Raw genomic sequence first — 13,398 nt, forward strand, 5'->3', positions numbered from 1 at the left:
CGAGAGCCGTGCCACTGCGCGAGTCTCATGCCGGTGAGCTGAGAGCCGTGCCGCTGCGTGAGTCTGTGAGAAACTCTGAGAGACTGAGACTCTGGGAGAAAATGATAAAGTTGGAGCAAAGAATGAGAGGAGGAGGCGGAGGGTCTGTCGTCCAATAAAAACGCTTGGCGGTAGTTTTGACAGTGTATGTGTGTTTCTTCCTCACGCAAGCGTTTGTATTACATCAGCGTATGGTGCCACACTTTTGAAGGCCGTCTCTAACGACTTGGGCCATACATGCAGCCCAGTAAAATCTGTTTGAAGTTTTGTTTTCCATATATGACTTCGCACAAGTACAGATATGAGTGCACCTGGTTAATTGCAATTAAATAATCTAGTAAAGACACGCAAGCGTATTAGATCAGCGTATGGGGCCCATACTTTTGAAGGTCATCTCTAATGACTCGGGCCATACATCAAGTTGGACACTTTGTCTCCCAATAAATCCTGTTTTTCATACATGACAGTACAGATATGGGTTAATAGAGAAACGATATGACTGCACCTGGTTGATATTACGGCGAGCGGGGGGGCCTATTCCTCCTAGGGCAGAGGCACAAGTATCTTCGAGGTCTTACCCTTCCTGCCACCCAAAGAGCCACAAGTTTCATCCAGGCCTTACCCGGTGAGTATATTATTTCTTTTATTCGCGTGATAAAAATGCTAATTAATTAAATTAAATTAAAAATAACATTCTAATAATAGGTATTCTCTGTTTTTTCTATGTACAAGAGAGAGACTGCGCTGACCGGTCAAGAGAAAATCTACAAGAGACCTGAATCAGCAGGTATGGACGGAGCATCACACCACCGGCTATACCCGAAGCCTTATTAAATGAAACAGACATTATCAACAACGCTAATAATGAAAACGATGCGGATTACTCTGCTCAACACGACTCGCCACCCGCGGCGCCCGATGAAACAGTGGTCCAAGAGCCCTGTTTTCTCCCATCCCTAGAGACATTAAGAAGCATGTTAAATGAAAGGGGCTCTAAAGCAGAAGGGGGGCTCCCCCCCACCGACGAGGTCGCATGGTCCCCCGCGGATTCTGAATTGTGGGAGACCTTGTCAGACGCGGAATTTCTTCTCGATGCTGAGGAGATTGAAAATGAATTGGGGCTGGGACAATTTGAAAATGTTGAACAGGAAGGTGCCGGTGCTGCCGGTGACGTGGACCCCCAGCCTGACGGGGTCGGTGACGTGGACCCCCAGCCTGACGGGGGCGGTGACGTGGATCCCCAGCCTGACGGGGTCGGTGACGTGGACCCCCAGCCTGACGGGGGCGGTGACGTGGATCCCCAGCCTGACGGGGTCGGTGACGTGGACCCCCAGCCTAACGGGGTCGGTGACGTGGATCCACAGCCTGACGGGGTCGGTGACGTGGATCCCCAGCCTGACGGGGTCCTTCATCGCCGCAGATTCAATAACGTACAGATTAGGCGGATTCTAAATATCCCACATCCTAGAAACGAAGGCAATTTCCACGAGTACTATGAAAATGTAATCGAGGGGTTTCAAAATATTGTGAATGAGGCGATACCTTACGCCGCATGGGGAGCTTATATACAGGTCACCCTGCGCGCTGACTTTTTAAACGACGAGCTGTCGCAAATTGTACGGTATGGGGTGGGGGAGCTGACAGACTTGCAGCAGCTGCTGGATCGCCTGGTGCAGTCTAATCAAGAGATTTTAAACGATTCCAACCTAGAAGTAATCGTAGACGTAATAAATATCCCACGCGGCGGTGGGAACAAACGTAAACTACAGACCATGTTAGCTTCAGAAATAATTTCTAAAAAAGCCAGACACATGTTTATCATTAAAAACGGCAGCAGCAGAGCGTGTTTCGCCATAAACTTGGCGCATCTGCTGCACGAAAACGTCACTGACGCCGAGGGTGAAAAGCTCGGCCTGGAGTTACAGGAGAAAGCGGGATTCACCCCCGACCACACAGTCGCTTTGAATGACATTATCAATTTCGAGAAAATCATTGATTGTAAAGCAGTGGTGTATTATCAACAACCTTATTCAAACAATCTCCAAATTTACCAGACACCCACACCTACCGACGGTAGACGGCTGGTGTATTTCTTTTTACACAATCAGCATTTTTACGGCATTAAAAGCGTAAAGGGATTCTTAGGCGTGAGCTACGTTTGCACGAGCTGTTTCAAAGGGTTCGACTCGCCTCACAGTCATCGCTGCGAAAAGTTCTGTAGCGTCTGTCAGACTAATTGCAAAGAAGGTGAAAGCACATCGCCGATACTGTGTGAGCTGTGTAATTTCAGATGCTTAAATGACACATGCTTTGAGCGTCACCGTACGCCGAGGGTCTGCCCAGTTAGGGGGGAGCTTGCTAGCCCCTGTGACAAGTTCAGAAGATGCAAAACTTGCGGGGTCAGATACTACCTCAGTCCCGAGAACCCAAAACCGCACTCGTGTACAGCAGTAAAATGTAATATCTGCGACGCTAAACTCCACACACCAGAATCAGACATATCCACCCCACATCTCTGCTATCTAAATCCTCCCGAGAAGCCTAACAGAGGGGGACGGGCCTCCAAAAGGGGGTGAGGGGAGTAAAAAGCCCCCCGAATATGTGTTTTTTGACTTTGAAACATCTCAGAGGTCGGGTACCCATATCCCGGTTTACGTGTGCGCCATCTCCGATCAGAACGAGACAATGACCGCCGAGGGGCCCGACTGCGCGCTACAGTTTCTCAGACATTTCAGGGCGCCCTTCTATAGAGGCGTCTGTTTCATTAGTCACTATTTCATTCGATAATTACATCGTACTGAACGCGATGGTGAAGGAAGGCGTGGAACCGCATGTGGTGTCACATGTCACAGGGGAATAAAATCATTCTCATCCTGGACAGCGTGTTTGAGCAAAGGTACATCGACAGTCACTCCTTTCTAAGCATGCCGTTGAGAAAAATCCCCGATGCGATGGGATGCTCGACTCAGATGCGAAAAGGCTATTTTCCGCATCATTTCACAGACATGGAAAACTTTAGTTACGTGGGGCCCTACCCACCTCCCGATCAATTTGGGCCCGATCAAATGTCCGGCAAAGAACGCGACAAGTTTTATCAATGGTACGACAGTGTAAAGCACCAGACCTTTAATTTTCACAAAGAGATGATCGCTTACTGTAAGAACGACGTGGAGATTCTGAGAGAGGGCTGCTTGCGCTTCCTGCGGGAGTTTAAAACGCTCACGGGTTGCGATCCCTTCTCAGCGGCCACCATCGCTTCGGCTGCGTTGCTGGTTTACAGGACAAAGTTCCTGCCCAGAGATACGATCGCGATCCCGGATGTATGGGATTACAGGAGGCAGTACAAAAGTTATTCGAACGTGTCGATCCAATGGCTGGAATTCATTAGGCGCACGCGCGGCATCGAAATACGACACGCGCTGCGCGGGGGTGAAGTGAGTGTGGGGCGCTTTCACTTAGACGGATACGCCGAGATTGAGGGGGAGAAATGGGCTTTCGAGTTTCTAGGCTGTCAGTTTCACGGCTGTCCTACCTGCAACAACGAACACGATATCTGCCCCCTGACCCGCGAGAGCTTCGGTGCCCTGTACGTTAAAACAAGGGAAAAACTCGAGTCGTTGCGCCAAGAGTTTAATATGAACGTGGAATCCATCTGGGAACACGAATGGGCTCACGCTAAAACTCACGACCCACAGGTACAGCGTTTCCTGTCAGACTTCGAGCCCCCTGAGCCCCTAAGGCCGCGAGAAGCGCTGTTTGGGGGTCGGACGTCGGCGATTCGCCTGCGTTACGACGTCACGGGGCAAGAGCGCGTCTACTACGTGGATTTAACGTCGCTGTACCCGTACACTCTGGCTAAATGTGAATTCCCCGTGGGGCACCCTGAAATCATTCATTCAAATTTTAAGCCTCTGAATGAATACTTTGGCCTGATCAAAGCCACGGTCAACACCCCCCGCGAGCTGTTTTTCCCCGTCCTACCCAGCAGACTGCCAAATGGGAAACTAGTGTTTACCCTCTGCAGGACATGCGCGATCGAGAACAGACAGGAGGGGGCGTGCGGGCATTCCGACGCCGAGCGGGAGCTAACAGGCGTCTGGATCTCCGCGGAGCTCAATCTGGCTTTAGACAGGGGCTATTCGGTTGTGAAGGTGCACGAAGTGTGGCATTTTCCCCAGACCAGCGGCGAGCTGTTTAGAGATTACATTAAAACCTTTCTCAAAGTGAAGCAGCAGGCTTCGGGCTACCCCGACGACGCGACCGATGACGAGGGTCGCAGGGAGTACATAAAAAACTATCTCGAGCGTGAGGGGATCGAATTGGAGCCCGATAAGATAGTGTCTAACGAGGGGAAGAGGCAGGTGTCCAAACTTCTGCTTAACTCCCTGTGGGGTAAACTGGCGCAGAGGAGCAACATGCTCCAGACATGCTTAGTGTCTGACCCAGGGGAGTTTTTTAATTTTTTCTGCTCGGACCTGTACGAGATTTCCAGCTTCGCGTTTGTCAACGACGAGGTCGCCCTCATCCGCTGGCGTTACAAGTCTTCCTACAAAGTGCCGCCGGGAAAGACTAACATATTCATAGCGTGTCAAACTACCGCGTGGGGCCGGTTGACGCTTTACAAAGAACTGGAAAAATTGGGACGGAGGGTGCTGTATCACGACACCGACAGCATCGTGTACATAAGCAGGCCTGGTGAATATGAGCCGACCTTAGGCAATTACCTGGGCGAGCTGACGTCCGAATTAGCCCCAGACGAATACATTGCTTTGTGGGGTGCGTTTGGACCAAAAAGTTACTGTTACCGACTCAACATGTTTTTTAAAATCAAAGATGTACAAATGTTTTAAACTGAAAAGTTTTTCTAAAGATGTTCATTTGTTTTAAACTGAAAAGTTTTTCTAAAGATGTTTTTTAAAATGTAACTTGTGTATGTTTTTATTTTCAAACTTGTGTACTGAAATGTGTTGTACATTTATCACAAGAGTTTCTATTAAAACTTACTCTGTGTCTGTGAAAGCTAACACCCCTGCAGCACCAGTTTGCACGTGTGTGTGTGTGTGTGTGTGTGTGTGTCTGCGCGCGGAAAGATTTAAAAGATTAGGGCAGTATTTCCCGTTTCATCAGTGTTTTTTTTTTGCAAGATGATGGGTAGCGGCGTGAGAGAGGTCGATTTTGATCACCGTTTAGAATTGCCGTTTACGGCTATAATCGCAGGGGCGAGTTCTTCGGGGAAAACCTATTTCACTAAAGAAATGCTTTTAAATCAGAGTCACTGTTTCATAGGGGCCCCCGTTAAAAAAATTGTGTGGTGTTTCGCTTCCCATCAGCCGCTGTATGATGAACTGCGCGATCGGATCACCGAAATTGAATTTATACAAGGGCTTCCTAAAAGCTGGGAGGACGAGGAACGCTTCCCCTCAGGCTCCTTGATAATCATCGATGATTTGATGGACAGCGCGTCCGAAAACAAACTCGTGGCAGAAGCTTTCACGAGGTTCAGACATCACCGTCAAATCTCGGTCATCTACCTGGTGCAGAACGTATTTCACCAGGGCAAGTACAGCAGGACTATAGCCCTAAATACTACTTATTATTGTCTGTTTAAGAATGTGCAATCAAAGAATGCAAATCAAAGTTTTAGCTCAGCAAATGTTTCCTTGGCAGAAAAAGTTTTTTCTAGATTCTTATCAAGAGGCGACAGGGCCACCCCACGGTTATTTATTGGTCGATTTGAGAGCCACGTGCCCAGAAGAGTTCCGACTCAGGACCGGATAATTACCGGGGTCGCTACCCGTCGTCTTTCTACCGGCGAGCCATTGATTTATCACTACTACTAAGCTATGTCCGAACATCTCAGGAAACACCTGCCGACCCTTAAAGTTTTACAGAGGACGAGGGGGGTGAAACGTAAAAAGATTCTTACGGCTGACCCATCTAATGACATAATTTTGGCTCTCTCCGAAATCTGTCTCAATCTCATAAGAGGCCGTATACCTTTAACCGTAGCTCAATTTAACAAGCTGAAGAAACAGAAAAGACTGATTAAACTTTTCGCCTGTAAGAAAAACAGCGTTGCTAGGAAACGCAAGGCAGTGCTTCAAAGAGGAGGATTCTTACTACCGCTCTTATCAGTGGCTCTGCCATTCGTCACAAGCCTGTTTGCCGGTAAGACGGCTAATTAGCTTTTTACCAACATGAGCGAAGTGAAAAAAATGTTCATGCTGACCCCCCATCAACTGCGTACGCTGACTCAGAGGGTGACCCCGCATACCATCGGCGAATCGGCCCTGGGTGAACTTGAAAAGCAGATGCTCGGTTTAATAAATCAGCCGGGTATGAATGTGCATGAAAAAGTAAAGAGATACGATCAATTGCTACAGAGGTATCTGAATCTAGTCCGGAAACAGGAACATCAGGGGCGAGAAATTGTCCTTACCGAGCGGAAAGAAAAAACGGGCGAGGAGGAGGAGGAGGAGGGGAGACGGCCTGACAGCGGCGGTGCGACTAGGGACAAATCTGTACAGGAAGTTGTCCAGCAAGTGGCTCCCAGGGCTAGAAAGAACGTGGGGTACATCATGCAGAAACTGCTGGATTCCGACGGGGCGGTACGTTGGACCCAGTCGGGTGAACTCATCATCAGAGATAGACCCATTAAAGGTTCCCATATTTTAGATTTGATGAAAACTTTATCGCAGCCTAAATCCCAGACCGTCGAATATCCTAAAGGCTGGGAACCCTTTTTAAACGTGATATCCGAATTAAACATACCCCTCACGAGCGTGGGTAACATCCAAGCCAGGAAAGCCCTAAGCCATCTTAAAGATTACGGTGGAAGGGGTCCCCCGCTACCCGCCTCCCCTCCTGTGAAACAGAAGCTCGGGAGACGTAGAAAACGTATTGCGGACGACTCGCCACCCCCGCTCGCGGGAACCCCTCACACGCAGCGCGATTCCTCCCCTGAATATCGTATATGGCCTTTAAAGGGTACTCCTTATGCTCCGTGGATAGATTACAGCGATTAAGTGTTTTATATACGTTTGGAAAAAAAAATTAAAACGCCTGTAACGCACCTGTTAATAAAATGTTAAATTTATTGAATAAAAGGTGTCACGTTTTTATTTTTTCCCCCAACATTAACCTAACAACCCTAACAATTTTTTTATTTTTTTACCCCAACATTAATATAACAACCATAACTATTTTTTAATTTTTTCCCCCAACATTAATCTAACAACCATAACAATCTTTAAATAGTTTTAAGGAACATACATTTTGCAGCTTTGAAAGTTTATCGGCATTAACACGGTTAATACACTTGTGATATTTCTTGATAAACTTGGATACTAGAGCGTTGTTTTTCCTCAAGTCGTCAGAGTACAACATCATAGTCTCTTGAAATGAAAGGCCCTTGAAGCGGTGGTAGAGGAAAAAGGCGACGTGGGCCCTGCACGTGGAAGAAAAGTCGGGTTGAACTTGACGCGTATTATACCTTATTTCGGTAGCGTGCATCCCCAAGAAGCGCATAAAACTCTTTGGGTAGTAAGGGGAATCGGGGGGATACCCGTAAGAATCAAAGAAGGAGGCTTTGCCCTCTTGGGGCTCCAAAATTATCCCGATCCAGTGTTCACCCTCTCTATTCTGGTCGTGCGTGTTTGCGACCAGAAAAGCGGGCCTGGTCTCTATCCTGGCGGGTAATAAATCGCTAGGCCACACGCCTCCAAAAGTATCCCCTAGCAGGAGGCGTAAAAGGCATTCCAGCTGGTGAGTGTTCATGATGATGATTAAAAGTCCACTAAAACCTGTCTCTTGGCGTTTACTTCAATCACGCTGTCGAAGCAGGCGTAGATGATGAGACTCATGGTTCGAGGTAGCGAGGCTCTGAACCTTAAATCCAGACGGCACGTGCCGCTGATGGCGGGTGACAGGGTACCGCCGTCCAGCTCGTCGTCTCGGGAGAGATTGAGAGCAAATAGCGAGTATCCGTTTTCAAAATCCTCGCGGTTAATGCATAACGGCGAATCCCTTAAATGCCTGTTTGTAGCCAGGAAAAGGTTGTAAAACTCTCTGACCGACTGCCTCGCGTTAAAATCGGGCTGGAACGGTTTGCTGGGTATGTGTCGGCCGTTGACGGAGAGGCTCAGAAATTCCAGGTCACAATGCTGAAACCTGAACGGGTTTCTGTTTCGCGTGCCCACGAACGCGGCGTGGTCCACGATCCCCAAAACGATGTAGCGCGGTAAGTTGCCCAGGAAGAGGTTGTCCTGCGGGCAGACCCGCGATTGCGCGGGCAGCGTATAATTTTTAACGACTACCCTGCTTATAGGGTACAGGGCGTTTGCTTTCATGAGAGCGGCCGAGTGACCCAGTGACACCGCCGGGGAGACCTCCACTTTTTTCACAAACAGGCTGGCCCTCAGTATTTTCAGCTCGTAATCGGTGTCATTTCTACACATGAGGCTAAAGTCGCTTTTAGCCTTTACAAACTTTAAGCGTATATCCACGTTGTTTAACAGCATTCGTTCGCTGAAAAAAATATCGGCGTGTATAGGGCCCATCAGAGAAAATTCCCTAGAGTTTCTACAGAAGGCGGCTCGCTTCTGCAACCCCACGTTAGGGCCCTGCGCGGAGACGTCCACGCTATCCAAGTCGGCTCCGACGTCTTTGTACCAGAGCCCTGCCGAAAACTGACTCTCTAGCGTATCCGTAGAAAAATTGAGCAGGGTCTCTATGAATGACCTATAGGGGTGCGTGGCCGACGAAGAACTGATCAGGACGTCATTCAGACTCACATCCAGCTGGGAGAATATGCAGTTTAGCGGGTACTGTATAATACCACAGGGGTCGGCGTCAACCAGGGGGGCTCCATCGGCCCTAACGATCCTGAGCCTTAGATATAGCAGTGTAGAGTTGAGGTCCAGATAGAAATTGCCTGACCCCGGTATTAGGAAATCCAAAACATCCTGATCGGTAATGGAATTTAATGGGTTGATTTCTACATAATTGGTCTGATATATGGATAATTGCGTCATAGGGGCCGCAAATAGATCTAGCTCAGATTTGGTGCATTCTGCCGAGAGGCGGTGAGCTAGAGCCATTCTTGATTACTTGGCGTTTTCTCTCTCTCTCTCTCTCTTAAAATATGTCCCCGGGGGGTTTCCTGTTTCTCTTAGCCTGTCGAGACTTGGGAATCCTGACGGCTCTGCCAAGTTTTATTTTTTTTCTTTGATGACCTTGGTGCTGAGGTAGAGGGGCCTGGGCTCTCGTTCTACTCCCCCTCCTCCTCCGAGAGAGGAACAGCAGACCCGACCCTTCCTGCTTGGGGTCAGCTGTGTTTGTAAAACGGCCGCTGACTACAGAGCTGGCGAGATCCGATCCTATTCCTTTGACCGCCGATTTCAAATGAGGTTTCGCTATATCGACCCCACACTTAAGAAAGGGTAAAACGAATCTAAAAGCCCTACTGAGCATGGAGCCCAAGCCACGCCCGTACATCACTGGGCCCCCCGCAAAACCGGGGAGCCCATGTCCCGCCTGACTGGTGTAATACGAAATAAATCTCTGAGGATTGTGGTACGCCATGCTCCCCCCCCAACACCTGCGCTTTCTCTTGTTTTGTTTTTTAAACGGGCCGAAAGTGCAGTTTGACGATCGTTTTTCCGTAGGAGAAATTAATCAGAGTATTCTGATCGTTCTTTATCTCAATATGCAAATTCTGCAGGCTCTGCTTGTTCACCGGTATGTAGTGCAGCTTGTGGAACGGCAAAGTGACTACGTCGCCCAACGCACCGTCTATTTTAACGGTTCTGAGTAGCGGGACTACAAATTCCCCCACGTGCTGCGGTTCCACGATGTTACAATAGACGTACATATTGTAGAATCCCACGTGAATGTTGGCCGGGTAGGGTGAGGTCGACCCGCTACCTCCTCCTCCTAGGTTATACCAGTGACCCGGCTCAAAGCCCAGCATGTAGGCCAGAGTAGGTTTAAATTGGATCTTGTATTTCTGGTTTCCCGTTATATTAACCCTTCGCGTAATCTCGCTGTATGAGAAGGAAACTTCGGTACCTAATTTTTTTAACGTAGCGTTGATTTCTGACACAATCTGTTTCACAGATTCATAATAGCCGAATTTAATTTTCCGAGGAAAAAGGAAAGGCAGATCCACTAAAGGATCGGCCTCTCTCTTTGCCTCCGCCTCCGTATCCCGCAATTCAAAACTATTTTCCGGGTATGTAATATTTCGCCACGTGTAACAATACATGATTTCAGCCAGCCATGATTTCAGCCCCCCTCGGTTAAAATAGAATCAAAGGCCTCCTTTACAGCCTCCCCAGTCTTGTTTCTTATAGCACGCGCGTAGGCTTTTTTAGAAAAAACATCAATCACCGTAAGGAGGTATTTTAACCCGTCGTTGTATTTGGCCAGCCCTTGCATGTCGCATAAATCGGCCTGCCACTGATACATGGCTCTCGGTACAAACACTCTGTTCCTGGGGAAATTCTTTTTAACCGGTTTATGTAAAGTATAACTGTCTTGCATAGACAGCCAGTCTCTGATGTCATCAGTACCCACTTTTCCCCCCACGCCTCTCTGCAGTCTGGAGACACCCCCGTATGACCCCGGCTGGCTGGGGTCATACTACGAACGGCTCAACAACAACAACAAATTTATTTTTATATAGCGCATTATCACAACATTACATTGTCTCAAAGCGCTTTACAGTATCCTCACCCAAAGCCCCCAGTGAGTAAGCCATAGGCGACAGTGGCAAGGAAAAACTCCCTAGAAGGAAGAAACCTTGAGAGGGACCAGACTCAAAGGGGAAGCCCATCCTCCAGGGGCCGGCAGGGATAGTCAAATAGAGAGAGGAGAGCAAGGAAGATAAGCCAATTCCGAAGCCGAGTCTTCTTCCAATTGCCAGGCAACCAGAGGTAAGGCAGCGGGTCAAAAATGGAAGATCAGAACGGCGAGGTGGATGCAGGGACGTCACTGGTGGTGGTCGGGTGTGCTGGATATCTTGATAGATTGAGGTCTCCAGGCATCACCCCCAGGAGGAGTAGGGGAAATAAAATGTACAATTAGGCATAGTAGAGGAGGCTATTGGCAGTGCTAAAAGCTAGGTGAGTACAATATGAAGTGCAATCTGCAAGCTCCGGCAGATATGGCTATGGCAGCATCAGTAGGAGGGAGAGGCAAGTGGGAATGCCGGCATGGGGAGTCCCTGAAATGTCAGCACTCCAGTTCCACAAGAGATTGCAAAGCTAGAGTGACAGCACTGACAATCCAGTTCATCCAAAGCCAATGGCACCGATCCCCACCCAGCTCTACACCTCACACTACAGGTCTGACTGGGAGTGAAGAGTTAGCTAGGGCTAGAACTAGTGTCCCTATACGCTAAACTAAACAGGTGTGTTTTTAGTCTGGACTTGAATATTGAGAGTGAACCTGAAACCCGCACATCCGGTGGAAGACCATTCCACAGCAGAGGAGCTTTGTAGGAGAAAGCTCTGCAGCCTGCCGTAGCTCTTTCTACCCTAGGCACTAACAGATATCCCATGGCTTGAGAGCGAAGCAAGCGTGGAGGGTTGTATGTGGTCAGCAGTTCACTAAGGTATTCTGGTGCAAGGCCATTTAGTGCTTTATAAGTTAATAGCAGTATTTTATAGTCAATTCGAGACTTAACTGGCAGCCAATGAAGAGAGGATAAGACCGGTGTAATATGATCAAATTTTTTAGTGTTTGTTAGAACTCTGGCTGCAGCATTCTGTACCATCTGAAGTTTATGCAAGGATCCAGACGGGCAACCCGATAGGAGGGCATTACAGTAATCCAGTCTGGAACTTACGAAGGCATGTATTAGTTTTTCTGCATCATTAAGTGAGAGCATCTTACGAAGCTTGGCTATGTTCCGTAGATGATAAAATGCAGTTCTAGTAATACTTCTTATGTGAGCATAAGATGTATTAAATACAAAATACAAAAATGTCAAATTCATTGTCGGGAATACAAGATAGACAGGCTCAAGACACGAGCTGTAGTCCTGGCAACAGACATGCTTCACACACAGTGAGTGGGGGAGAGCGGGGAAGTGGCGTTTTATAGCTGTCTGTGGAGGGGGGGGATGTTAACAGACTGAGTGAACATCAGTGAAATTGTGTTTTTTTTTTTCTGCATTTAACCCATATTGTGTAGAGTTTGTGTATTATTTAATATTGTGTATTATTATTATTATTATTTTACAAAAGAGTTTAGCTGGGGTGGGGATCGAACCCACGCAGACATACGTCCATTGGATCTTAAGTCCAACGCCTTAACCACTTGGCCACCCTGCTCAACATGTTTGTCTATTATTTACAAAGACACTGGTATTCAAGTTTTTAATTTTTAAAATTTTTTAATTTATTTATTTATTTTTTATTAGCATATAATTAGTGAAAGATATATATTTAAAAAATGTTAGTATACAATTCGTGAAAGTTACATTTAAAAAAATGCTGGTATACAATTCGTGAAAGATATATTTTCAAAATGTTAGTATACAATTCGTGAAAGTTACATTTTCAAAATGTTAGCATACAATTCGTGAAAGATATATTTTAAAACTGCAGGTATACAATTCGTGAAAGATACATTTAAAAAATGCTGGTATACAATTTGTGAAAGTTATATTTAAAAAATACTGGTATACAATTAGTGAAAGATATATATTTTAAAAATGTTAGTATACAATTAGTGAAAGATATATATTTTAAAAATGCAGGTATACAATTAGTTACACCCGTGACAGTTGTTGAGGAAGATTAGCGATGTCACATGCATTAAGGTGGATATAGTGGCTTTTTCAATGATACATGTATGCAGAGTAGAAAGCAACTGATTAACATCGATAGGCTGCTTATCATGAAATTTATAGGCAACTACATCTACTATTAAAGCGTAAAATACAAAAATGTCAAATTCATTGTCGGGAATACAAGATAGACAGGCGCATATGAGACTTTCGGGGGATTGTCTTTCTCCCTCTGACATCAGTTGAGTAAGTAAATCCATCCCCCGCTGATAATTTTCTCCGACTTGAGCAATCTCAAATAACACTCTATGAAAGCAGCAACAAGCATAATCATCCCTATCCCCACAATCGCTTTTCTTGTTTTTATCAATAGCATGCAACAACAGTGGACTAACTTTTTCTAAAAATATTTAACATAAACCGCCGTAAGAGTCTCCCGATACCGTTCCCCATCACAAGATGCTTTTGTTTTACTCTCAGGCCTCCCAACGAGTCAGAAATTCTTCTTCCAGGAGCTGCTTAAGGGAGGGGTTCTGTTCAAACAGATCTTGTTCCAGTCGACTGAT

General features: G+C 46.8%; 1 protein-coding gene and 1 non-coding gene across 8 annotated transcripts in view; both read right to left on the minus strand.

The window, feature by feature from the left end:
- LOC125721985 (NACHT, LRR and PYD domains-containing protein 3-like) overlaps positions 1 to 13,398 on the minus strand; it is a 54,050-nt gene that overhangs the window by 9,563 nt on the left and 31,089 nt on the right. The window lies entirely within an intron of this gene.
- Positions 12,292 to 12,374, minus strand: trnal-uaa (transfer RNA leucine (anticodon UAA)). The gene has a single exon. It is a non-coding gene; the product is annotated as a tRNA-Leu (tRNA).

This window comes from Brienomyrus brachyistius, unplaced genomic scaffold (assembly GCF_023856365.1).
Source record: "Brienomyrus brachyistius isolate T26 unplaced genomic scaffold, BBRACH_0.4 scaffold36, whole genome shotgun sequence".
Taxonomy (NCBI): domain Eukaryota; kingdom Metazoa; phylum Chordata; class Actinopteri; order Osteoglossiformes; family Mormyridae; genus Brienomyrus; species Brienomyrus brachyistius.